This window comes from Lotus japonicus, chromosome 3 (assembly GCF_012489685.1).
Source record: "Lotus japonicus ecotype B-129 chromosome 3, LjGifu_v1.2".
NCBI classification, from domain to species: domain Eukaryota; kingdom Viridiplantae; phylum Streptophyta; class Magnoliopsida; order Fabales; family Fabaceae; genus Lotus; species Lotus japonicus.
This window is the reverse complement of record NC_080043.1, coordinates 32,048,121-32,075,527: the sequence shown is the minus strand read 5'-3', so window position 1 is coordinate 32,075,527 and position 27,407 is coordinate 32,048,121. Positions and strand designations below refer to the sequence as shown.

Below are 27,407 nucleotides of genomic sequence, written 5' to 3'. Positions count from 1 at the left end.
CGGAATGTGTGCAAAATTTCTTTAGTAAGAACATCAGGACCCGCTTTGAAATCCCCTTTTCAGTCGTAACGACAATAGCATGCAATTCGTTGACAAGGGATTACGATTGCGCGAACTTGTTGAAGGGCTCCATATCAAGCAACATTTTTCTTCAGTAGAGCATCCTCAAACAAACGGCCAAGCCAAGACGACCAACAAGATTATACTGGGTACCCCAAAGAAGCGAATGGAAAATGAAGGGAAAAATTGGCCAGATCAACCTCTTCGTGTATTATGGGCAAACCGCACCACTTCGCATTCAGCCTCAAGGGAAACCCCATACAAGTTGGCTTTTCGAGTAGAAGTAGTCATCCTCGTTGTTAGGATCCCACATTGACTAGGGTATGACCCATATAAGGTAGAGCAATCCTCAGCTATATGCTTAGATTTTGTGGTAGAGTTAGGCCTAACCCGCAGTTGTTCATTCCTGCAAATTCCATGTTATAGATGTCCAATCTTGGGTGTGATGAGGTGTATTAAGGTCCCACATTGACGAAGGCATGACCTATATATTCCTTATGAAGGGTAGAACAATTGTCACCTCTAAGCTAGCTTTTAGGGGTAGAGTTAGCCAAACCCAGCTCGTAGAAATTGGCGAACCCTCATGGTGAGTTCAAACAATCGGAGCTGAGGAAAACAACCAGGTGATTCGTGAAGAGCTAGACTTACTGGAAGAGCTCAGAAAAGTTGCGCAGATCCTGGTCACTATTGCTAAATAGATAATTGAAGCGGACTCCAATGCGACCTTAATCCCAAGGAGCTTCTGTCATGGCGACCTCGTCCAACAAAGAGCAGACATCGATCCTCAAAGAAATCGAAGAGGATAACTAGCCCCAAATTGGGAAGGCCCTTTCCATGTAGTTACCAACACAGGCAAATGAGCATTTAAGGTAAAGACTCTCCACGGGAAGGAAGTGTCGCGTCATTCGAACGTCACCAACCATAGGAGATATAACAACAGAAAATTACAGGCTTGAATGTCCTTTATTACCACATTTTAATGCTTTCTAACTTCTTAGGTTCTATTTCATACAAAGTTTTGATATTCAAATTGATTGGTTCCTTTTGTAAGGATAATAAATTAAGTTCATGATTCATGCTATGTGAGCCTTGTTAAGGTAACTAACACAAACACAAGCTCATCCTGAAGTCGTCTCAGGACTTTAAGTCCCCCATCTGAGGCACATCCTCCGATGTGCGCGGCATATGGACTCGTTAAGTCCTTCACAAGTCCCAATGCCGGATAAAACCCACAAGGCCCCGGATGTGGAAGCGCCTCATTTTAAGACCCCCATCCGAGGCACAGTCCCTGATGCGCACGACATCATTACTCGTTATGTTTTCACAGGTCCTACGCTAGATAACGCCCAAAGGGCGTTGGATTTGGAAGTGCCTCACTTTAAGTCCCCCATCCGAGGCATGGCCTCCAATGCGCGCGACATTAGGACTCATTAATTCCTTCAACAGGTCCCACGCCGGATAATGCCCAAAGGGCCTCAGGTGTTGAAATTTATGTTAATTTATTCAATTTTAAAAAATATATGCATGTTACGTATAAGAATGAAACAATAATTTTCTTTGGTTCATTTTATAGGAATGAAAGTGAGGCTATTGAGAATATTGTTGACAGTGTTACAAGTTTTCTCGACAAGACAGACATGTTCATTGCTGATAATCCAGTGGGAGTGGAATCTCGAATGCGAGATATGATTCAACAACTAGACAACAAACAATCAAATGATGTTCTATTACTCGAGGTGTGGGGTATGGGAGGAATTGGTAAAACAACCATTGCAAAAGCTATTTACAATAAAATTGGCCGCAATTTTGAGGGTAGGTGCTTCCTTGCAAATATTAGGGAAGTTGGGGAGCAAGATGCCGGACAAGTGCATTTACAAGAACAACTTCTGCTTGATATCTTCAAAAAACCAACCAAGATACATAGCCTTGAATCTGGAAAAACTATATTAAAGGATAGACTTTGCAGTAAAAGAGTACTTCTTGTACTTGACGACGTGAATAAATTGGACCAACTGAATGCTTTGTGTGGAAGTCGTAAATGGTTTGGTTCAGGGAGTAGGATAATCATCACAACCAGAGATAAACATTTACTTAGAGGAAATAGAGTTGACCAAATATACACAATGAAAGAAATGGATGAAAGTGAATCTATTGAGCTTTTTAGTTGGCATGCATTCAAGCAAGCGAGCCCTAGAGAAGATTTTGCTGAAATTTCTAGAAATGTAGTTGAGTACTCTGGGGGATTGCCACTAGCTCTTGAAGTCCTTGGGTCCTATTTGTTTGATAGGGTGCTAACAGAATGGAAGAATGTACTGGAGAAGCTCAAAAGAATTCCCAATGATCAAGTACATAAGAAGTTAGAAATAAGCTACTATGGTTTAAAAGATGATACAGAGAAAGAGATATTCCTTCACATAGTGTGTTTCTTTATTGGGGTGGACAGAAATGATGTTGTACACATATTAAATGGCTGTGGACTTTTTGCGGAAATTGGAATCAGTGTCCTTGTCGAGAGAAGTCTTGTAACTGTTGATGATAAGAACAAGCTTGGAATGCACGATTTGCTGCGAGACATGGGAAGAGAAATCGTTCGTGAGAAATCGCCTAAGGAGCCTGAGGAGCGTAGCAGGTTATGGTTTGATGAGGATGTGATTGATGTATTATCAGATCAAACTGTAAGAACTGCATTTAATTTTGGATTAAAAATATCCAATTCTAAAGGAAGCATAAAAAAACGTTTAAGAATTTTTAACATTCATTTGTTTTCTTGATTAGTTTGCATATGCATTGTTTGTGCTTCCTGGCTCCTGGTAACAAAATATGGGTTTCATCACATTAATTTTAGTTTCCTTATATCTTTCAGATATGCATTTTTTACCTTTTTATTTATTTTATTTCACAGGGGACAAAAGCTATTGAAGGACTGGCTTTGAAGGTGCCAAGTAATAATACAAAATGTTTCAGCACTAAAGCATTTTAGAAAATGAACAGACTCAGATTGCTTCAACTTGGTGGTGTACAACTTGAAGGAGATTTTAAATACCTTTCAAGAAGTATTAGATGGCTGTGTTGGCATGGATTTCCTTTATCATGCATGCCTAAAAAATTCTATCGAGGAAGTTTAGTTTCCATCGAGTTAGTAAACAGCAATGTCAAACGTGTGTGGGAAGAGGCCCAGGTAATAATTCTGAGTTTAGCTTTTCACATTTCATGAGTTGTTTTCATCGTTCGTATTTATAGATACAATTTAACATAAGCTCTTAAATAGTAGTACTATTATTATATGGTACTTTTAGACTTAGTTTTCATTATGTTTCTTTCAGCCTTAAAATTTGCACGTATATTTAACCCAAGTTTGCCAAATTTCTGGTATGGGACATGTGTTTTAAGATTAAGAATTATAAACTATTAGTTAAAACTAAGAGGATGAGTTCGAATTTGATTTATTGTCAAGTGTAAATTTTTCTTATGCGAATATCTGATGATGCATTTGCGCCTCATTATAAAACTGAGATCTCCTATATATTGATTGTTATTGGTGAAACTTCTTTAATGATTATCAATACATAATTGGATGATAGCCTAAAGATGTTTTATAGTAACCATGACTCAAAAATTAAGTTTCCACAGGATTACTGAATCAAATGAGTTTTATTTAAATAATATGCACCTTGTATTGAAAGCTCTTCCAATCAACTACAACGGTAAGAACATATTGCCTCCTAAATCTTACGCTTGTGCGGCAATATTTTGTTACAGTGAAAAGAAGGGAAAGGATTGCAACCTTGATAATTTGATTAAAGAAGATCTAAATTCAGATGTCAAACCTATATATCATACTGTTGGGATGTCAAGTGTGAGTAAAGAAGTCCCACATTGGATGGTTAGAGGAGAGATGAACACTTTATAAGTGAGAGGACCCATACCCCCATTGTCTTAAGGTTTTGGGAGAAAGATGTGGTGTCCAATCCACTTTGGTGTGCTCATGTAAACCCAATGTGATGATCCCCCGGTTTATCATCTTGCGGCCCAACAGTGGTATCAGAGCCGATGGTTAGTGCGATCATGGTGATGGCTCCTTATGTTGAAAGTCTTCTTAGCAATGTTGGCTAGGCGGCGTGTTCCGTTGATGGAGATCCAACGGCGGTGCAAGTAATTGGAGGTTTGCGCTTGAGATGGACTCACACTTGAGGGGGAGATTGTTGGGATGTCAAGTGTGAGTAAAGAAGTCCCACATTGGATGGTTAGAGGAGAGATGAACACTTTATAAGTGAGAGGACCCATACCCCCATTGTCTTAAGGTTTTGGGTGAAAGATGTGGTGTCCAATCCACTTTGGTGTGCTCATGTAAACCCAATGTGATGATTCCCCGGTTTATCCTCTTGCGGCCCAACAGTGGTATCAGAGCCGATGGTTAGTGCGATCATGGTGATGACTCCTTATGTTGAAAGTCTTCTTAGCAATGTTGGCTAGGCGGCGTGTTCCGTTGATGGAGATCCAACGGCGGTGCAAGTAATTGGAGGTTTGCGCTTGAGATGGACTCACACTTGAGGGGGAGATTGTTGGGATGTCAAGTGTGAGTAAAGAAGTCCCACATTGGATGGTTAGAGGAGAGATGAACACTTTATAAGTGAGAGGACCCATACCCCCATTGTCTTAAGGTTTTGGGTGAAAGATGTGGTGTCCAATCCACTTTGGTGTGCTCATGTAAACCCAATGTGATGATTCCCCGGTTTATCCTCTTGCGGCCCAACAGTGGTATCAGAGCCGATGGTTAGTGCGATCATGGTGATGGCTCCTTATGTTGAAAGTCTTCTTAGCAATGTTGGCTAGGCGGCGTGTTCAGTTGATGGAGATCCAACGGCGGTGCAAGTAATTGGAGGTTTGCGCTTGAGATGGACTCACACTTGAGGGGGAGATTGTTGGGATGTCAAGTGTGAGTAAAGAAGTCCCACATTGGATGGTTAGAGGAGAGATGAACACTTTATAAGTGAGAGGACTCATACCCCCATTGCCTTAAGGTTTTGGGTGAAAGATGTGGTGTCCAATCCACTTTGGTGTGCTCATGTAAACCCAATGTGATGATCCCCCGGTTTATCCTCTTGCGGCCCAACACATACCAATGTTTTAAGATCTCACCAGAATATTCATGCATGACCTTCAATAATTTCTGTGACATTATATATATAAATGTAGCCTTGGGTTGACGATTTTGAAAGCAAAAGTACTACTACACTCACCAATGTAAAAAATTTACATGCAATTGCTTCCACCCATTTTAAAGCTTTTTTACAAAGTTCTCTCTATAACACTTCTAATCTTGCAGAGGATGGAGAAGCTAAAAATTCTGAATCTTAGTCATTGTCAGCATTTGACAGAGACCCCAGACTTTTCAAATCTGCCTAATCTTGAAAAGCTTGTACTTAGAGATTGTCCAAGCCTGACTGAGGTTTCCCATAGCATTGGACATCTCAATAAAGTTGTTCTAATAAATTTGAAAGACTGTATTCGCCTTCGTAACCTTCCAAGAAGCATCTATAAGTTGAAATCTCTGAAAACCCTCATTCTTTCTGGATGTTTAATGATTGACAAGTTGGAAGAGGATGTGGAACAGATGGAATCTTTGACAACCCTGATTGCAGACAACACTGCAATAACAAGAGTCCCCTATTCATTAGTTAGGTCAAAAAGCATTGGATATATTTATTTGTGCGGCCACGAAGGATTCTCACGTGATGTGTTTCCTTCTATCATTTGGTCTTGGATGTCACCAACAAATAACTTCTCACCCCTAGTTCAAACATCTGCAAACATGTCATCTCTTGTTTCTTTAGATGTGTTAAGTAATAGTTCTGCTGGACTATCATCTATTCCCATGGACCTTCCGAAGCTTCGAAGTCTGTGGATGGAGTGCAGCTCAGAACTTCGACTTTCTCGAGATGCAGAAAGAATTTTGGATTCTTTATATGCCTCTAATTCTTCTGTAGAATTTGAATCAACAGCAACTACGTCAGAAGTATCTAATATGAGAACTTCTGCTTTAATGGAATCCAACTGTCTAGTGAAATATTCAGAATCAAAAGGTTCATTGAAATCTCTTTTATTTCAAATGGGAATGAATTGCCATGCCACCAGTATTCTGAAAGAGAGCATTTTACAGGTTTATATCTCTCCCACTCTCTTGCATAGGTTTACATTTTAAATTCAAAATATATAAAATCATATGTTAATTAGTCTTGCATATAAATCTAGAACTAACTATTAAAGAAATACATATGTGAAAACCCTTGGTAATGGGTATATTTTCTCTGTAGGAAACTAACATTAGTCCATCAATCTTTCCTGTAATATAAGGAACTCCATGAATCTGATTTTGGGCTTTAGCTAGTACGTAGAGTAGTGACATCATTTGTGTGTACTTTGTATTATAAAAAACTTCTACAACCTTCAATGTACACGTTGATATTAGTGACGGGCTTATTAACATTATTGTAAAAATGTCGAAAGGAAATAGCAAAATCATTTTATTAATTGTTGAATGAATGATAAGGTGGCATTCGCATATTTTCACTTTTACAGAATATGGCTGTCAGTGGGTCTGGTGTTAGCTTGCTTCCAGGAGACAATTATCCTCATTGGTTAACCTTCAATTGCGAAGGTTCTTCTGTAAGTTTTGAAGTCCCTCAAGTGAATGGGCGTAGTTTGAAGACAATGTTGTGTGTTGTCCATTCTTCTACCGCAGATGACACAACATCAGATCGCCTTAGAAATGTGTTGGTGATAAATTACATAAAGACAACTATTCAGCTCTATAAGAGGGAAACATTAGCCTCCTTTGAAGATGAAGAGTGGCAGAAAGTAGTATCAAATATTGAACCAGGTAACAAAGTGAAGGTGGTGGTTGTTTTTGAGAACAGATTCGTTGTGAAAAAGACAGCAATTTATCTCATATATGATGATTAACCGATTGAGGAGAAAATGGAACATTGCTATGCACCATATGGGAATGAAATTGTTTCTAGTCGTGATGGAAATGAATCTGCTGTTACGAGGTTCTCTGCTCAAGTGGAGTCAGTGGATGACTTGAAACAACAACAAAAGAGAAGAAAATTCAAGTAAAAGAAGGAGAAAGAATGGCTAGTTATTAAAAACCTAATTCTTATGGTGCCTGCAAACGTTGTATTGATGCTGTTGACTCGTTTTTCTGTTAGCAGAAAATTCCCAGCTCATAAGATAAGAGCACTCTTTTTCTTCATATATGGAGATTACATTAGCAATTGGGGTAATATATTTATCAGCACTATAATAGAAGTTGGTTCCTCCACCAGGAAAAACAATTTTTCACCTCAAATAATCATCCAGTTGAGACCAACTTCTTTCTAGCTAGATATCCCATTTTCTCTTTTTCTGGTCATGCTCGCCTCTGAACCACCTTTCTAGAATGACTTCAAGTTTTCAACTGCCACAAGATTGAAAATCAATATCTGAAAAAGGCATAGCTCAAATACCCATCAAGAACTTTTCCTTACGACACTCTGATAGGTAAGTCTTGATTTTGCTTGCGGGAAAATGACAATGTGACTCTCTGCTTCATTCCAGAACCCTTAAACGGTTACACCCTTTTCTTGCAATGCTACAAGATTATAATATTTAAATGATTTTTTTATTTTATCCTGTCATACAACCTATAATGACAAACGAATTTGCTGATTTAGCAGCCACCAAGATGGTATCCGAGACAGTTTGTATCTGAAAACCTGTATTCTTGTAAAAAACTCTGAAGTTACGAAGGAAGTCGATCAAGTAATAAAAAACTGGGACAAATCCAGGAAGAAGAGAATGGCTTTTGACTCGATGAAGGAGAATAGATTTGGACTTTCGTGTTTAACAGAGGCAAGATGGGGGAGAACATGGTGACATTTCGTGTGAATGTGCAAATTGAAAATAAGATTGAACTCATATCCACCGTTTGATTTCATTAAAATTAATGAATGATCATGATTTCCCACATGACATGGTCATGTGAAAGACACACATGAGAGGATCCAAATCCTCGTACAAAGTGATATGATGTGAAAGACAAATATGAGAGGATCCAAATCCGTTAAGTCTGAGTTCTGTTGCCGTATTTAGCTCTTAGTGAATACTTGGGTCTGAATTGAGTGTATTGTAAGTGATCTATTCAAACTTTGTATTGCTGTCAGCACTTGTTGTGCTAGCTTGTTTTAATGAATGTTGTTTTCTTATAAAAAAAAACAATTGGTATCAAGAGTTTTCTTCTTACTGACCTGTAAAAATGGATGTAGATTCAAATTTCTCACAAGTTAGCACCTCCACTCTTTGATGTAGAAAACTATGATCATTGGACTACTGTCAAAGTGGAGGATTACGTTGAGGCTTTGGATCTTTGGGAAGACAATAAAAAAAAAGGAGGACTATGAAGTTCTCCCGCTGCTAGTCAATCCAACCGTGGTCTAGATCAAGAATCACAAGGACAAAAAGACTCGGAAAGTAAAGGCAAATTCATGTCTTTTGCTGGTGTTTCAATAACCGTCTTTACAAGGATCATGACTCTCAAATCTGCAAAAGTAATTTGAGATTATCTGAAGGAGAAATATGTCGGTGATGAAAGAATACGAAGCATGCAAGTGCTTAATTTAAGAGGGAATTTGAGTTGCGGAGGATGAAAGAGTTTGAGACAATCAAGGAATACTAAGACAAATTGTTGAGTATTTCTAACAAGATAGGACTTCTAGGAAGACACTAAATCTTTAACTCCTTATTCTTCAAGCTTTAGATCAAAACAAGACTTTGCCAATTGTTCCACTTCCTAGTAAGAAGCCTATAGATTATAAATGAGTTTACAAAATTAAATACAAATATGATGGTTCTATTTGAAAGGTACAAAGATAGGTTAAAAGAATCCCAATTATTTAACCTATTCGCTGTGTATTTCATTAGAACTGCTTCTTACAAATAAAAGTCCTCCTTTTATAGAGGTACGAAAACCATAAATCTAAACTTAATTAGACTCTTGAACCTTATAAATCATCGACTCAAGAACCCTTAAACATTGATAAGCTAAGTCCAATCCCTACTAGCGCGATCAAGTCCTTTAACAGGGGTTGGCCCACCCTATCACGATAAAGCTCGCCTTGTAGGAGTGACATGAGTCCTTTGAGGAGCGGTACTGCCGGGGTCACCCACACACCCTTTAGGACCTATGTACGGCCTCATCAAGCTCCTAGGACCGGGGTCACCCACATATTTGGAGGTTCCACCTAGCCCAGATAGTTGTATGTTTCACTATATAGGGTCAAGTCATGAAACAATATTGAAATTTTAATTTTAGGCTTAATTGCATTGCACTTTTGGTCCCCCAACTTTGGCCTTTCTGTGAAAATCGTCCCCAAATTTTAAAATTAGCAAAAAATGTCCCTAACGTTTACACCCGGTTGCAAAATTGGTTTTCCGTCCAAATCCATCCAAAAACTAACGGAATATTCCTCAAAAAAATAATTAAAAAATTTAGTCTCTGAATTATTCATCATCTTCATCTTCTTCGCGCATAACCAGACTAGATCCACTTTCGATTCCGGGTTTGTGCGGTTTTTGGTCGATTCATACCCCTTAAGTTCCCCTTTTGGTATCAAGTTTCTCGATCTCTCTTCCTCTATGTGTGGGTTTGTAGTTTCAGATCTGATTTTCGGTTGTTGTTGGTACTGGGTTGGCTGCGATTCTATGTCTGGGTATGTGGGGGTTGAGGTGAGGCTCAATCTCATCGGCACCGTTGATGGCCAGATCGAGGAAGGGTGGTCGTCGGCGCCGGCTATAAAGGTGAACGTTCGAGGCCTGGGCAACGGCCGCCGCTGAAGGGAGCGACAGTGGTTCCATCGACCAGATGAGGTCGCGATCATGGTTCGGGGTTCAATGATGGTTGTGGTTCATGTGAACGACGGTACGGTGGTGGTTCTCGTTCGGAGTTCGAACACGATCTGCGAACTGGGATTGTGAAGGATTGATTTGAGGAAAACGGGAAACCGAAAGAAAATGAACGGAGGGTAAAGGGATTTGATTCGATTCTGCAACAATTTGGTGATGGAGTTCAAGCAGAAATTTGGTGGTGTTTGCCCATATCTGTTGGTGTTGGAGGAAAACATGTTGGGTAGGGGAAAAAAATAGCAATGAAGCAGATTATTCGTAATCGATCTCACTGTTTCTAGGCATGGTTTTGATTTTTTACTAAAAATTTGTTTTTTGTGTTGATGAGAAATACATTGTTACAGACTTACAGTGTTGATCTCATTGTTGAAGATTGCTTTTTTATGAATAATTTTGATTCATAAAGGTTGAAGCCTGTTCTGTAAAGGATTGCGTTTTTTTTTTCTTCTAAATCTGTTGGTTCTAGTGTTTGTGATTGTCATCAATTGATTTGAGATCTGAAATTGATGTTTGAGGTGGGGTTGATGATTTTTTTTTGTTTGCTTCTGGGTTATCTAGAGAAGAATATGAAAATGATGATGAAAGTTCTTTGAAGAAGATGAACATTCATCAATTTCAAGTTTTTTGTTTTATTTTCTTATTTCTTATTAATTTGTATCCTAGAATTCGTTAAATAATGGATTAAATTGGACGGAAGATCATTTTTGCAACCGGGTGTAAACGTTAGAGACGTTTTTTTGCTAATTTTAAAGTTTGGGGACAATTTTTGCAGGAAGGTCAAAGTTGGGGGACCAAAAGTGCAATTAAACCTTAATTTTATAAGATGTTGGAAATGTACAAACTTCTACAAACAATGTTATCTTCAAATAAAGTCTTCTCTAATGTTTGATTTTCTTATTTTATTACAGTCCATCATGGTTGCGTAGATTTGATATGTACACTACTTTTGTGTTATTGAAATACTACTATTTAATTTATTTGCATTATTTTATGTTAAGCGTTAAAGTTAAAATAACAACAAATTTTTTAATAAACAACAATTATTTAATTAAAAGCATTTTATTCTATTGGTTTCGTTAAATGTTATAACTATCGAATGCTAAATTAAATGTTATAAATTGTATCGGTCAATTCCCTTCGTTATTTAATCATTAGTTTGAGAGTTCGATCATGGCCTGTATGAATAAAACGCGTATAGTGGTCAATCGTTTTTAGTCTCTAACTTATACACCAAAATCCTCATAAAATTATTTTTTAGTTTTTCATCCCTAAAATAATGTAATTTCAAAAAGTCATAATATGTCCTTATTTTATCAAATAATATTTTGATTATTTTCCATGTGTATATCTCTCACTCCTGCATGTCTAATTCAACCCTAAGTAAATCCCATATCAGTAAATCCCTAATTACTTCATCTAAGTTATGTTTGACATGTCATTTCAACTAGTGTTTTTTTTTTACAAACATTTCAGCTAGCTTATAGCTTATTTGACTAGTTTAAAGCTTATTTGACTAGCTTAAAAGCTCTTTAAAAGTGCTTGGTATAAGTGCTTATTCCAGTAGCATTAAGCTTTAAGCTATAGGCTAAGGCTATGTTTGACATGTCATTTCAGCTAGCTTATAGCTTATTTGACTAGCTTAAAGCTTATTTGACTAGCTTAAAAGCTCTTCAAAAGTGTTTGGTGAAGGAGCTTATTTCAGTAGCTTAAAGCTTTAAGCTATAAGCTATCTCAGGTAGCTTATAGCTTATAGCTTATTAAATTTATTCTCATTTTTATCCTTATTATTTTATTAAAATTCCACCATTACCCTTATATATATTTATAAAACCACTAAACCTATTTTCCCCTCAAACTTACGTATGCAGTTCCCGCCACCATTCTCGCCACACCGCTGCGCACCACAAGTATTAAAAATATTCTATTAATAAAAATAAGTAAAAATTAATATTATATTTTTAAGATGATAAATAACTTGAGTTAATAAAAATATTTAAAGTGATAATAATTTTAATATTAATATCATATAGGTATTAATGTGAAAATAAAGTAATGTTAAATATAAAAATAATTATACAAGTATGTCTTTTTACAATTTCAGTTTGTTTAACAGCTAGTTTTACCAAACACTTTTGTTTCAATCACGTAGCTTTTCAGCTTTCAGCTATCAGCTAGCTTATAAGCTTTCAGCTAGTTTTTCAGCTTTCAGCTAGCTTATCAGCTAAACATGTCATACATACTCGCTATAAGTAAAGCTTAAAGCTTATTGAATTTGTTCTCTTTATTTTTTATCCTTATCATTTTAATAAAATTCTTGCCTTTTTATATTTATAAAAACACTAACTCTAATTATTTTTATTTTGAAATAAGTACTATTCAATTATTAATACAAATTTGAAAAAATATTTTTTGAACGTAGACAAATATAAGCTTACTTTAATGAATTAAAATATAAAGGTATTTGTTTTATTATATTTAAATTAATAAAAACAAAAAACAAAAAACAAATTAAAAATTAATATTATATTTTTTAGATAATAAATAATTTGAATTAAATTAAAATGTTTAAAGTGGTAATTATTTTAAGAGCAATGCTATATGATACGACAAAACAGGTACGAATGATGCACGAAAGTTATTTAGTGGCGGTTTTAAACCGCCACAAAATTACAACTGTCAAAAAAGAAAAAGTTACAGTTTCTGGCGGTAGTGCTTCGTGCGTGGTGCACGAGGGCCAAGGTCGTGCCCCACAACATTTTCCTTATTTTAATATCGTATATGTATTTATGTGTAAATAAAGTAATATTAAAAATAATTATATAAGTATGTCATTTTATATCACTTTTACAGCTTCAGCTTGTTCAACCGTTAGTTTTATCAAACACATTTTTTAATGAGGTATATAAACTTTCAATTTTCAACTAACTTATTAACTTTTAGCTTTTAACTAGTTTATAAGCTTTTAACTAGTTTATGAATTAGTCAGCAAAACATAGCTTACATCAATTCACTCAATGTATTGGGGTTCCTTTCCTCTCTTTTTTTTCCCTTTTATATTGCTTCTCTTTCCTATCTCCGACGTGTTTGCCGATTTGTCAAAAGGAATTCCAATGTGGCTGGATAAGAATGCATCACTCATTCACACATCCGCTTAACAAAAAAAAAAAAAAACTCATTCACACATCCAGGCTTTGGCCTTTGAGTCATGCTCACACGCTCCCTGCTTGTGCCAAAACGAGTCCACCACCTTCTCTTCTTTGCATATAAACAGCAACTCTCAACCCCCAAACAACAAATCAACGATTTCTTTTGATATATATCTGACTCTGCTTTCACTTCCTTCCTCTCCAAATAAAGTCCAAACTACAAATCAACCATTTCTTCTTCCCCTACTTGGGAGTTGGGACAATTCGCCGTTTAAGGAGGAGTCATATTTGGATCATTGGTCAGAATCAAATATGTTTAATTTCAATGATCCTGGGTTCGTTAACTATCCGGATTCTAGAAGAAGGATCCACAATGTGTTTTTGAGTTTCAGAGGGGAGGACACGCGAACTTCCTTCACTTCACATCTTTACACTGCTCTTCAGAACGCTGGAATCATCGTTTTCAAGGACGACGACGATTCTATTTCTAGTCCCAGGGGAGCATTCATTTCAACCTCACTGCTGCGAGCAATTGAAGAGTCTCAGATTTCAATCATTGTTTTCTCGAGAAATTATGCAGATTCACGGTGGTGTATGGAAGAGTTGAAGAAAATAATGGAATGTCACAGAACCATTGGACAGGTGGTTTTGCCGGTGTTCTACGACGTTGATCCCTCTGAAGTGCGGCGTCAAACTGGTCAGTTTGGGAAAAGTTTTCAGAATCTGATAAACAGAACTTCAATGTTTCACAATCCCTCAGAAGACGTTTTGCTTGATCATCGGGTGTCTGGTTGGAGAGAGGCGCTCCGTGAGGCTGGTGGCATTTCAGGGTTTGTAGTCTTAAATTCCAGGTACCTTTTTAACACTGAGTTCTGTTCTTCTGTCACCATACTGACTATGTTGTTTTCAACTTATTTTAATTTTAGTAATTGCACTCACCTCCCTGATATTTGATATTATTGCACTAACCTCCTTTCTATTTTACAAATTGCATTGACTTTCTCTTATTTATATATCATTTACATTAACAAAATGGTATATTTATTAAAAGTATAATTACTTAACCAAATTAGACAACTTAGGATAGATCACATTCATAATAATATAAGAGTTTAATGGATATGCACTGACAGTGTAAAATAATTTTACACAGACATCCAATTGAATTCCGCCAAATCAGAAAATATCTTATTCTTTTAATTAAAATTAAAGTAAAATGTAATTATCTCTCCTATGTGCCATGCTTTGATTGGATGACTCTGTAAAACTATTTTACACTGTCAGTGCATATCCATTAAACTCATAATGAGTATAATATGTTATATTTATTACTTCTTTCTCTTTTATTTATTTCTTACTCTAAGCACAACCACTTATTCATATCTCATGTCCCCGAATGTTAGCTCAAGTGATAAGAATTAGATGACATAAAAGTTTGGGAGAGTGAAGAGTGAATGGTCCAGGATTCGAAACAATACTGACAACTAACATTTGCCACTAAAAACAAACTTATTCATATCTATTAATACAAAATTTCTAAGGTTTTTTTTTTGTTGAGAATAATCTCGTTAATGTGAATTTAATAAAAACTCTAGTGTCTTTTTTTGAAATTAACTCTAGTGTCTTTGGACTTTCAAAAAAAAAAAAACTCTAGTGTCTTTGGAATTTCTAGAGTCCGAGAAGGTAATATATATTTTTTTGACGGGGAGAAAGTATATATTCCTCTTAAGTGTTATTTTAAAATAAATTTTTTATTTATTAATTTAAAATTCAAGATAAAGTTGATTATTAATTTATTGAAAATGATTAATTCGTAGCATCTGCATGATGAGGTTGGCTAATGGCTAGAGAGTTGGTAAAGACCATTGAGCTCACATCCGACACCAAGAGAGTGGGTCAAACGACTAATCAGAATTAAATTAAAGGGTTAAACGTGAGAAACCGTCCCTGGACTTTGAGCGAGATTTATTTTCATCCCACATCGGAAAATCTTCTTATAGACACCCTCAAACTTAGTTTTTTTGTTTGAAAATCGTCATTGCCGCAAAAATGCTCCGGTCCCCATGGTTAGGTGTCCGTTTTGGGCTTATGTGGACGTGTCACATCATTTCATTAAATGACGTGTTAATTTTAAAAAAACCAACTAAATATTTTTATTTGTAATTAAGCCCCCCAAATCTTAACTAATTAAAACTCTAACCCTAAAACTAAGACCAACATAACTTCATCTCCTAATAAAATCATATCAAAACCCCAATTTCATCTCTTTTAATATTCATATTTCAATTCCAGAAAAAAAAATACCTAGTAAGTATCTTCTTCTTCATCTTCTTTCACACTCCCCTTCCTTTCCCCTTCTCCCAAACCAAAATCATTGAAAGATGCTTGAGAATATGTGCAGCGAGAACCTCCATTGATTGCCCCTTTTCAAATTTGATTCAAATTTCTCATTATTCCCTCTCTCGTCTTCCCAATTAATGATACATCCACCTTGTCCAAAAAATTAAAAATCAATCTCAAATCTAACAATCAGTAATTACTTCTCCAATTACTTTTAGTTCTATCCCAACCTGAAATACAGTTTCCCAACATGCAACCAAACATAAAATAAGATAAATAGACCACCCACATTCAAATACAAAATTGGTGAATCCCAATTGAAGTTCACTTTCAACTTTCCCAGTTGATCATGAACATGTGGACAACGACCCATTTGTAGGATCGAGCCATCGAGGTAAGTCACTTTGGGTCCGGAGATTCCAGCTTGCCGGAGCTGAGCGGGAGACAACGACAAAACTACGTCGGGGAGAACCGAATCGCGGCCATCGCAGAGGGAGACGAAGCAGGATTCGATGGTGGAAGCTGTCAATGGAAGCTAACATAATATTGGTTATTACTTCAGCATATTTGGCATTTATATCAGCATATTGCATTTATGTACAGTTGTAACTGTGATATTCTGTATTACTCGCTTAATTAGAATAGGTCAGCAGTTAAGTCAGCATATTCCTGCATTATTGCAGAGCTGTAATTATGTAATTAGAATAGCCAGTTGTAGGATACATTTCTGGTAGTTTAGCTAGTTTTAAGGGATAGTATATCTAAACTGCCAAAAATGTAACCAACAACTGGTTATTCTAATTACATAATAACAGCTCTGCAATAATGCAAGAATATGCTGACTTAACTGCTGACCTATTCTAATTAAGGGAGTAATACAGAATATCACAGTTACAATTGTACATAAATGCAATATGCTGATTTAAATGACCAAATATGTTGAAACATAAATGCAATATGCTGATTTAAATGACCAAATATGCTGAAGTAATAACCAATATTCTGCCAGCTTCCATTGACAGCTTCCGCCATCAAATTGATGCTGGTGAATCTACAAGCATCAATTTGCTAATTAGGAAATTATGACGCTGACGTGTTAATGACATGGTATCAGTCTTGGTTCTGATCCTATCCTAGCTTCACCTAAAATTCCTAGTTTTTTTTTCTCTCGTTTGTCTCAAGCTTGTTCTGGTCAAGCAAGTTCCTTTTGTTTCTAGTTCAGACTTCACTCCATGTGTTGTTCTTTTTCCTAGAGCTCATGTCTACTGAAAAGTATGATGTCTTTTTGGTTCGCCTTAATGGCAAGAACTACTCAGTTTGGGCATTTCAGTTCCAGATCTTTGTCAAAGGTAAAGAACTATGGGGTCGTGTTGATGGCAGCAACCCTGCTCCTAACAAGGAGACACAACAAAGTGAATATGACAAGTGGGAAGTCAAAGATAATCAAGTCATGGCATGGATCATAGGCTCTGTTGATCCAAATATTGTGCTCAGTCTTAGACCATACGACACTGCAGCCAAGATGTGGACCTACCTGAAAAAAATATGTAGCCAAAATAATACCGCTCGAAGGTTCCAGCTTACAGAAGCTACCTTGTTGGAGAGTTGCTTTGAGATGATGCTCTTCGTGAGGGAGAAGAAGGGGTTGACGATGACGTCGTTTAAGAAGTGAGGAGGGGGGAGAGAGTCGATGCAGTTGGCTAAGAGGGGATCGGCGGCGCGGAGGTGGTTGAAAACGGCTTCGATTTCGCCGGTGGAGGTGAACGGCTTTGAAAGGAGATCTGGGTCTTTGTTGGTGATGACGGCAGTTTGTCGGATTTTGGAAGAGGAAAGTGGATCGTTTGGATTTGAATAGGGTTTTGTTTGGGATCGTGTTCGCCTCATACTGGTCAAAATTGAGTTTCATGTTTGGTTGCATGTTTGTTAGATCTGAGATAGATTTTTAATTTTTTGGATTTTGGATGGAGAAGATGAAGATGATGATGAACAAAAGAGCATTCATGTTTGAGTTTTTAATTTTTTAAATTTATATTCTGCGTTTTTTGTTCTTAATGTTGAAGATGATGATGAAGAATTGAAGATCATTGAATATGAATATCAAAAGAGATGAAAGGTTTTGATCTGATTTTATAAGGAGATGAAGTTAGGTTATTGTTAGTCTTAGTTTTAGGGTTAGAGTTTTAATTAGGAAAGATTTGGGGGGGGGGTTAATTAAAATTTAATTATGTTAGTTTTTATTTTATTTTTTAAAAAATAACACGTCATTTAATGAAATGATGTGGCATGTCCACATAGGCCCAAAACGGACACCTGGCCACGACGGCCAGAGCTTTTTTGCGGCAAGGACAGTTTCAAAACAAAAAACCTAAGTTTGAGGGTGTCTATAGGAAGATTTTTCGATGAGGGACGAAAATCAAATCTCGCTCAAAGTTCATTGACGGTTTTCACGTTTAAGTGTTTAACACTTAATTAAATGAGGAACCTGAAACATTCAAAAGAGATAGGGAGGGAAGAGGATGGGTAGTACCCACCCCCTCATATTGTGTTTGGAAACCATTTGCCATGGTAATTGAAGGTGGATAGCTTGAGGTTGATGGATGAGAAAATAATGATTTATTACTAGGGATGTGGTCAATAACACCAGAGTTCAGAAGCCTCGGACCATGAGAAGTTGACTTAGAGAGGAAAGCAACAAAATTACCTCCTTCTTTTGATCTTCCCAGTATACCAAAGCTTAAATCCTATAGTGTCCATATCCTTAGCTTTTTTTCCAACCCATTTAGTTTCCTGAAGGCACATTATGTTAATCCTTCTTCAAATCATTGTGTCCACCACCTCCAAAGATTTACCTGTAATGTACCAATATTCTAAGAACCAAACCTAATCAAGCAATCATGGGCTAGCTTCTTTAACCACATTTGTCCAGGATGTGAGGTCGCTTGCTTATTTAGCATTGCATCCAGGTGCCGATGCAACAACTCTAGCTCATTAACACTGTACTTGAGCCATACATCGTGTTGCTTCCGGTCAACGACCTAGCATTAGCGTAAAATATGTATTATTTTATCATATTTAAAATATCGGCTAGTTTTATGTAGACCGCCGAAGGCCTTACACAACCCTCCTCCTTTACACACACTTGGAACCGACTATGCAAGCATAGGCAGAGTTGACTTCTTTCAAGAAATTTTGTTTTTCTTTTTTTGCAACTCACCATGATAATCTGTCTTCCTCATTTTTTGTTCTGCCATTGTATTCTAACTCTCCTATAGGATAATAGGACCACAACCAGTAAGACCTCTTGATGTGCCGACTACGTAATATCGTCACCCAAACCAGCCATGAGAAGTAGAACCTCCTGAACTTCCTCAAGACCATTACCAGGCAGTTGATCCAGTACTTGCTCCATAACCAACTCCTATGTGATGCAGTTCTCATGCTCGTAAACCACCCAAAAATTATGGTTTCACCTCTCCCTTTCGTGACTGCAACTTTATCATCTGTTTCTACCTCTTCTTATAAACAGGCAATGGAGCATGAATGTTAGCAAAAAGCTATTGAAACAGATCTTCTAGCACTAGAAGAAAATCAGACATGGGATGTTGTTCCATGTCCTGCATTTGCTAAACCTCTTTGCAGCAAGTTTGTGTTTTCTATAAACCTTCATTCGGATGACTCCATAGGCCATCACAAGGTGTTAATGGAGATTGGAAAATTCAATTGTATAGTATAACTGACCAGGGTATCATTCCTGATAGAGAGAGCTTTAATCCGTTGGCGTTGCCTATAGTCTTCGAAAAATCAAGATCTTGATACCATCGGAGTTTGAGAGTAGAAGAGAAAAGGTATTAACTGAAATGAGATATTATAAGGATCCTATTTATAAAGTCAGTGAGAGCTTGTAACTAATCATAACAGAAGGAAAAACTGACTCTAACGCTAGTACATCAGATAACTAACTAACTACCACCCAATATATATAATCATATTTCCTCAAGAGTAGTTGGGTACTATACTCCACTATGGTCCTTGGGTTTTGAATTCTGGTATCATTCATCACATTTTTTTGTGATAAATCTTTATTCTCTAAACTTTCTACCTCAGGGTTTTCTTCAGCCATAACTCAGAAAAATCAAAAGTTCAATACTTCAATTTCACACAAAAAAAACTTTATAAAAACTGTTTACCAGAAACACACATTTCCACCTTCAGAACAATACAGAAGCACATCGTCTCATCTTGAAACGTCGCTAAGTCACTACTAACGACTATGAAAACAAGGCCTTCCTCAGACAGAAAATGTGCCTTACTCTGTCATTGAGACGTGTGTCACTTGGCTCCAAAACAACATCTACACGGTTGCTCGCATAAGCTGCGATTTTGGCATTCTGCCAATTTTTTCAAGATCTGTCCAATATTTTTTTTGTCACCCCAGCAGCCTTGGTCAGCCTTCTTTGAAGCGGCTGGTTGAGTTTTTTTATTTTTTATTTTTACAGAGGCTGACCTAGAAGGTTGAGATGAACCATAGTGGCCTCTTGATGCTGTGTGAATAAAGAAATAGTTAAAGAGAGAAATATATGAGAAATAGAAAGAGATTTAGAAACTGTAATGGATGATCTGCTAAATGCAGTCTCCTCCTGATATATATAGTACTTGGGTTAAGAGTTAAGTATAATATGTAGTACAAATTACAAAGTACAAGTACATATGGCCAAGACCTATACACTCTCAATGATCTAAATCTAACTTAACCCTAAATGTTAACATGAACACATACATTTAATTTTTTAACACTGCAGACTTGACATTCTAAATAATATATTAAATAATCCTATCACTAATGCACTCTTTCGATATTCATATCCTTTGAACCTTTTGCTTAAATTAAGTTCTTTTAGTATTTTCTTTTTCTTTTCTTCTAAAGAGTCATCATTCTACAGGGACACTCTCATACATGTGAAAGAATAATTGTTGTTTGTTTAAATATGTGACATGACATCTGATCAAAATCTGCTCTTTCTTGCCCTGTTGTTATGGCACCAAATGATAGTATCACGTACGTTATTAGACAACACTTTCAGCATCATTGCAACTCTTCTGCAAATTGCATACAGTTCAGCTTACATGTGCGCAGTTGCGCACACACATGTCCAACTATAATTTTCTTCTTCAATCTCCCCTCTTATTTCCATACATTTTCTATGGTTCATTTTTATAGGAATGAGAGTGAAACTATCGAGAATGTTGTTGAAAATGTTACAAGTTTGCTTGACAAGACAGACTTGTTTATTGCTGATAATCCGGTGGGAGTTGAATCTCGAATGCGAGATATAATTCAACTGCTAGACAGCCAAAACTCAAATGATGTTCTACTACTTGGGGTGTGGGGTATGGGTGGAGTTGGTAAAACAACCATTGCAAAAGCTATTTACAATAAAATTGGCCGCAATTTTGAGGGTAGGAGCTTCCTTGCAAATATTAGGGAAGTTTGGGAGCAAGATGCTGGACAAGTGCATTTGCAAGGACAACTTCTGTTTGATATGTTCAAAAAAACGACAGCCAAGATACATAGCATTGAATCTGGACAGCATATACTGAAGGAAAGACTTTGCCATAAACGAGTACTTCTTGTACTTGACGAAGTGAATAAATTGGATCAACTGAATGCTTTGTGTGGAAGTCGTACATGGTTTGGTTCAGGTAGTAGAATAATCATCACAACCAGAGATAAGCATATACTCAGGGGGAACAGAGTTGATCAAGTTTACATAATGAAAGAAATGGATGAAAGTCAATCTGTTGAGCTTTTTAGTTGGCATGCATTCAATCAAGCTAACCCTACAGAAGATTTTGCTGAAATTTCTAGAAAAGTAGTTCAGTATTCTGGGGGATTGCCACTAGCTCTTGAAGTCCTTGGATCATATTTGTTTGATAGGGGGGTAACAGAATGGAAGAATGTACTGGAGAAACTCAAACGAATACCCAATGATCAAGTACAGAAGAAGTTAAAAATAAGTTATGATGATTTAAATGATGATACAGAGAAAGAGATATTCCTTGACATAGCATGTTTCTTTATTGGGATGGACAGAAACGATGTTATACGCATATTGAATGGCTGTGGACTTTTTGCAGAAATTGGAATAAATGTCCTTGTTGAGAGAAGTCTTGTAACTGTTGATGATAAGAACAAGCTTGGAATGCATGATTTGCTGCGAGACATGGGAAGAGAGATCATTCGTGAGAAATCACCAAAGGAGCCCGAGGAGCGCAGTAGGTTATGGTTTCACGAGGATGTTCTTGATGTATTATCACAACAAACTGTAAGAACTTCATTTCTTTCTTTTTTTTTTGGATTTAAAATATCCAAATCTAAAGGATGGATAAGAAATATTTATCTTTTATGTGTGAAGGTTCATTTGTTTTCTTGATTAGTTTGGTTATGAACTGTTTGTGCTTCCTGGCTTGTACTAAAAATAAATGATGGGTTTCATCACAACAATTTTTAGCTTCCTTATATCTTTCAGGTATGCATTTTTCACTTTTCTGTCCGTTTAATTTGATAGGGAACAAAAGCTATAGAGGGACTGTCTTTTAAGTTCCCAAGTAGTAATACAAAATGTTTCAGCACTAAAGCATTTAAGAAGATGAAGAGGCTCAGATTGCTTCAACTTGCTGGTGTCCAACTTGTAGGAGATTTTGAAAATCTTTCAAGAAATATGAGATGGCTGTGTTGGCATGGATTTCCTTTACGATTCATACCTAAAAACTTTTATCAAGGAAGTTTGGTTTCCATCGAGTTAGAAAACAGCAATATCAAACTTGTCTGGAAAGAGGCCCAGGTATTAATTTTTTCTGAGTTTATCTTTTTCATTTCCTAAGTCATTTTCAAGTTTTTTGTATTTATAGATGCAGTTTAAATGAATTCTAATAAATAGTAATACTAGTTTGTTATATAGTAGTTTTAGACACAATTTTCATTATGTTTCTTTCAGTCTTAATTTTGCAAGTACATTGAACCAAAGTTTGCCCAATATTCATTCTGATTTCTGAAGCATATTATTTTCTGGAATGGAACATTTATTTTAAAATTAAGACTTACAAACTTTGTGTAAAATCTTAAGAGGATGAGTTTGAATTTGATCTATTGTCAAATGTAATTTTTTTCATTAGCGCCTCATTATAATACTCAGGTCTCCTTTAAAGTGATTGTGGTTTGTGATCGGTGAAACTTCTTTAATAATTATCAATACATGATGATATTTTAAAAAAGGTTTACAGTAACAATGCATGACTTAAAATTAAATTTCCATGGGATTACTGAATCAAATGAATTTTATTTATATAATATTTAAGATGCACCTTATGTGAAAGTTCTTTTAAGTTTCAACTACAACCCACATAAAACATTACCACCTCAATCTTGCGCATTTGCAACATTTTTGATATAGTACAAAGAAGGGAAATTAAAGGATATAGTTGCAACATTGGTAATTTGATTAAGGAAGCTACAAATTTAGACGCCAAAACTGTATATTATAGTATTTTGAATAAACTTGTATTTCAAACTTGAGTGTTACAAGGCTGTTGTCGTTTATATATTCAACAGTAATCATGATTTAAAAAAAATAACAAATCCTAGATTTGACAAACCTATCAACAAACAATATCCTATCAAATTGATTCAAATTTAAAAATGAAACTGCAGTTAGTACTCCTACTTATATCACCCCAATGTTTAAACTCTCAGCACAAAGCTCATGCACAACCTTTAAGAATTGCTGCAACATTAAATATAGAAATGTAGTCTTTGTTGGAAAGTTTTGAAAGCAAATGAACAACGAAATCATTGGATATATGCCTTAAAAGTTTGACATTCACCAATGTAAACATTACAATTGCTTCCACCTATCGTTTAAGTTTTTTTCTTAAGTTTTCTCTATGACACTTTGATCTTGCAGAGGATGGAGAAGCTGACAATTCTGAATCTTAGTCATTCTCAGCATTTGACACAGACCCCAGACTTTTCAAATATGCCTAATCTTGAAAAGCTTGTACTTATAGATTGTCCGAGCCTGTCTGAGGTTTCCCATAGCATTGGACATCTCAATAAAGTTGTACTGATAAATTTGAAAGACTGTGTTAGCCTTTGTAACCTTCCAAGAAGCATCTATAAGTTGAAATCTCTGAAAACCCTTAATCTTTCTGGATGTTTAATGATTGACAAGTTGGAAGAGGACTTGGAACAGATGGAATCTTTGACAACCCTGATTGCAGACAACACTGCAATAACAAGAGTTCCCTATTCATTAGTAAGGTCAAAAAGCATTGGATATATTTCTTTGTGCAGCCATGAAGGATTCTCACGTGATGTGTTTCCTTCTATCATTTGGTCTTGGATGTCACCAACAAATAACCTCTCATCCCTAGTTCAAACATCTGCAAACATGTCATCTCTTGTTTCTTTAGATGTGTTAAGTAGTGGTTCTGCCGAATTATCAACTATTCCCATGGACCTTCCTAAGCTTCGAAGTCTGTGGATTGAGTGCAGCTCAGAACTTCAACTTTTTCGAGATGAAAAAAGAATTTTGGATTCTTTATATGCCTGTAATTCTTCTGTAGAATTTGAATCAACAGCAACTACGTCAGAAGTATCAAATATGAGAACTTCTCCTTTGATGGAATCCAACTGTCTAGTGCATGATTCAGGATCAAAAGGTTCATTGAAATCTCTTTTATTTCAAATGGGAATGAATTGCCATGCCACCAGTATTCTGAAAGAGAGCATTTTACAGGTTTCTATCTCTCCACTCTCTTGCATAGGTTTACATTTTAAATTCAAAATCTATAAAATCATATGTTAATTAGTCTTGCATATAAATCTAGAACTAACTATTGAAGAAATACATATATGAAAACCTTAGTAATGGGTATATTTTCTCTGTAGGAAACTAACATTAGTCCATCAATCTTTCCTGTAATATAAGGAACTCCATGAATCTGATTTTGGGCTTTAGCTAGTACGTAGAGTAGTGACATCACTTGTGTGTACTTTGTGTTATAAAAAACTGCTACAACCTTCAATGTACACGTTTATATTAGCGAGGGGCTTATTAATATTTTGGTATAAATGTCGAAAGGAATTAGCAAAATCATTTTATTATATTTTTGTTATGGTATTATTTAAGCTGGACTGATAGTTTCTGTTTGAAGAATCCAAGCAATGGTCTTCTCTGCTGAACATTATAAATATATAACGATTTAATTTTTCTTCCATAAGTTATTATAACTTTGGTATTTGTCTGTTAATCAGGAGATCAAAGTTTTTATCGACAAGATGGTTAGGTATCTTAGGAGGATAACTATATTTTTAATTGTTGAATGAATGATAAGGTGGTATTCAGATATTTTCATTTTTACAGAATATGACTGTTGGAGGGTCTGGTGTTAACTTTCTCCCAGGAGACAATTATCCCCATTGGTTAACCTTCAATTGCGAAGGTTCTTCTGTAAGTTTTGAAGTCCCTCGAGTGAATGGGCGTAGTTTGAAGACAATGATGTGTGTTGTCCATTCTTCTACCACAGATGACACAACATTAGATCGCCTTAAAAATGTGCTGGTGATAAATTACACAAAGACAAGTATTCAGCTCTATAAGAGGGAAACATTAGCCTCCTTTGAAGGTGAAGAGTGGCAGAGAGTAGTATCAAATATTGAACCAGGTAACAAAGTGAAGGTGGTGGTTGTTTTTGAGAACAGATTCATTGTGAAAAAGACAGCAATTTATCTCATATATGATGATGAACCAATTGAGGAGAAAATGGAACGTTGCTATGCACCATATGGGAATGAAATTGTTTCTAGTTGGGATGGAAATGGATCTGCTGTTACGAGGTTCTCTGCTCAAGTGGAGTCAGTGGATGACTTGAAACAAAAACGAAAGAGAAGGAAATTCGCGTAAAAGATGGTGAAAGCATGGCTGGTTAAAACTATTTCTTATGGTGCCTTTCAAATCTCATATTGGTGCTTGCTGATTGTGGGGTTTGATCAACAAACACACCTATCTCTTGCCATGGGATTGCATCAGCAAATGGCAGAACAATATCATCTGCAACAATAATAGGGATGCAACCATAAACCACAGCTCAAACCAATCTTGGGCTCCAAGGTGCATCGACAAATCATAGCTAGTTGCATGTTCTCATGGTATATGTTTGGATGCTCAGTTCATTTCTGCAAGATTGCAAGTCACAGTCAGATTAACCGGTTAGGATTATTTGTTGCTCATGCACCCGAACTTCATGCACTCATTTTTCTCTTAGCAGCAATTTTCCAGCACATCTCCTCAATAAGATTACTCGTTTTTCTTCATATATAGAGATTACATTAGCAATTGGTGTAAATATAGGTATCAGCACTATAATAGAAGTGGGTTCTTCCACCAGCAAAAACAAAATTTTCACCTTTTACAACAACCATCCAGTTTCAGGTCTGATTTCTCAGCTGCAAGTTTGGTATGTGTTATGTCCCAGGAGTCGGAGGAATTAAACTAATATAACGTCCCTCAGCCATTGGGAAGTGTTACCCGTAGTGCTCCTCCATCTAAGATAAATCAAGTTTCTAGTCTTGTTTAGTATAGGAGCTTTATATCTAGTTTCATTATCTTTAGACAATATCTAGTTTATTTGATTTTTTTGTTACAAGAGAAGGATTAACCCACAGACACGAAGCTAACCAATCACATCCTGATATTTAGTTTTTTTTTTTTTAGTACATATACCATTCAAGGATTGGTCCCTAGACCTTCCTCCCTCAAACCATATTATTTTTGTATGACAAATTAATTATTGTACTACTTTAGCTATGACAAGATGGTTAGGTGTGTCAAGTGGAGTCAGTGGATGACTTGAAACAAAAACAGAAGATAAGAAAGTTCAAATGAAAAATAGTGAAAGAATGGCTGGTTAAAACTCTTTCTTGTGGTGCCTGGAAATCTCATATTGGTTGTGAGGTTTGATCAACGAACACACCAATCTCTTCCCATTGGATTGCATCAGAAAATGGCACAACAATTTCATCTGCAACAATATTAGGGTTCAACCGTATACCACAACCTCAACCAATCTTGGGCTCCAAGGGGCATTGACAAACACAACTCGCTGCATGTCCTCGTGGTATGTGTTGACCTAGGGATATTAGTCTTTTTTCTTAGTAGTTTTAAATGTTCTAGCTATTAAAATAGGGTAATTTAGCATTTTTAGGTTGGTTTTAGTTTAGTTTGTAATTTTTAGTATTTTTCTCGTCCTTTTCTATGCAGGTGCTTGATGGTGCTGCATTGGAAGGCAAGATGTTGCCGCATTGCTTAACTGATGCACACATCAGACCTAACTTTTCTCAATTTGAACTCATTTGGAGAAGCTTGGAAGCTGTGTTTGGGCTTGGGTTATCATCTTCACATGGTGGCTATGGATCTCCTTGATTCTTCTCCTCTTGTTGCTTCCATCTAGGCTATGGGTAGCAATGTTATCTTGTACTCCCTCCATTCCAGAAAGATTGTTGTTTTAGCCACTTTTCAATTTTTTCAAAATGTTTGTTGTTTTAGAAAACTAATGCGTTTGTTTCTAATTTTTTCCATTTATACCCTCATTTAATAAATTTTCTCTCACTTATCATCTTCAATATTAACCAACCACAACTTTTCTCTTTCAGCTACATTCATCTTTATCCAAGGTAGAATTTAATAGTTGCACATGTTACTAGTAAAATTAAAAAGGGGTGTCTTAGTAACATTGTACTATTAATAATTATCATCTTACTATTTGTGTCACAACCTTAAACAACAATTTTTCTGGAACGAAGGGAGTACTAGGAGATGATGTAGTTAACCTAACTCTATGTTTTGATACATTTCAGTCAGA

General features: G+C 36.2%; 1 pseudogene; it reads left to right on the top strand.

Annotated features, from left to right (window-relative positions):
- The first annotated feature begins 1,580 nt into the window (after positions 1 to 1,580).
- LOC130743967 (uncharacterized) lies at positions 1,581 to 27,095 on the top strand (annotated as a pseudogene).
- The last annotated feature ends 312 nt before the right edge of the window (positions 27,096 to 27,407 follow it).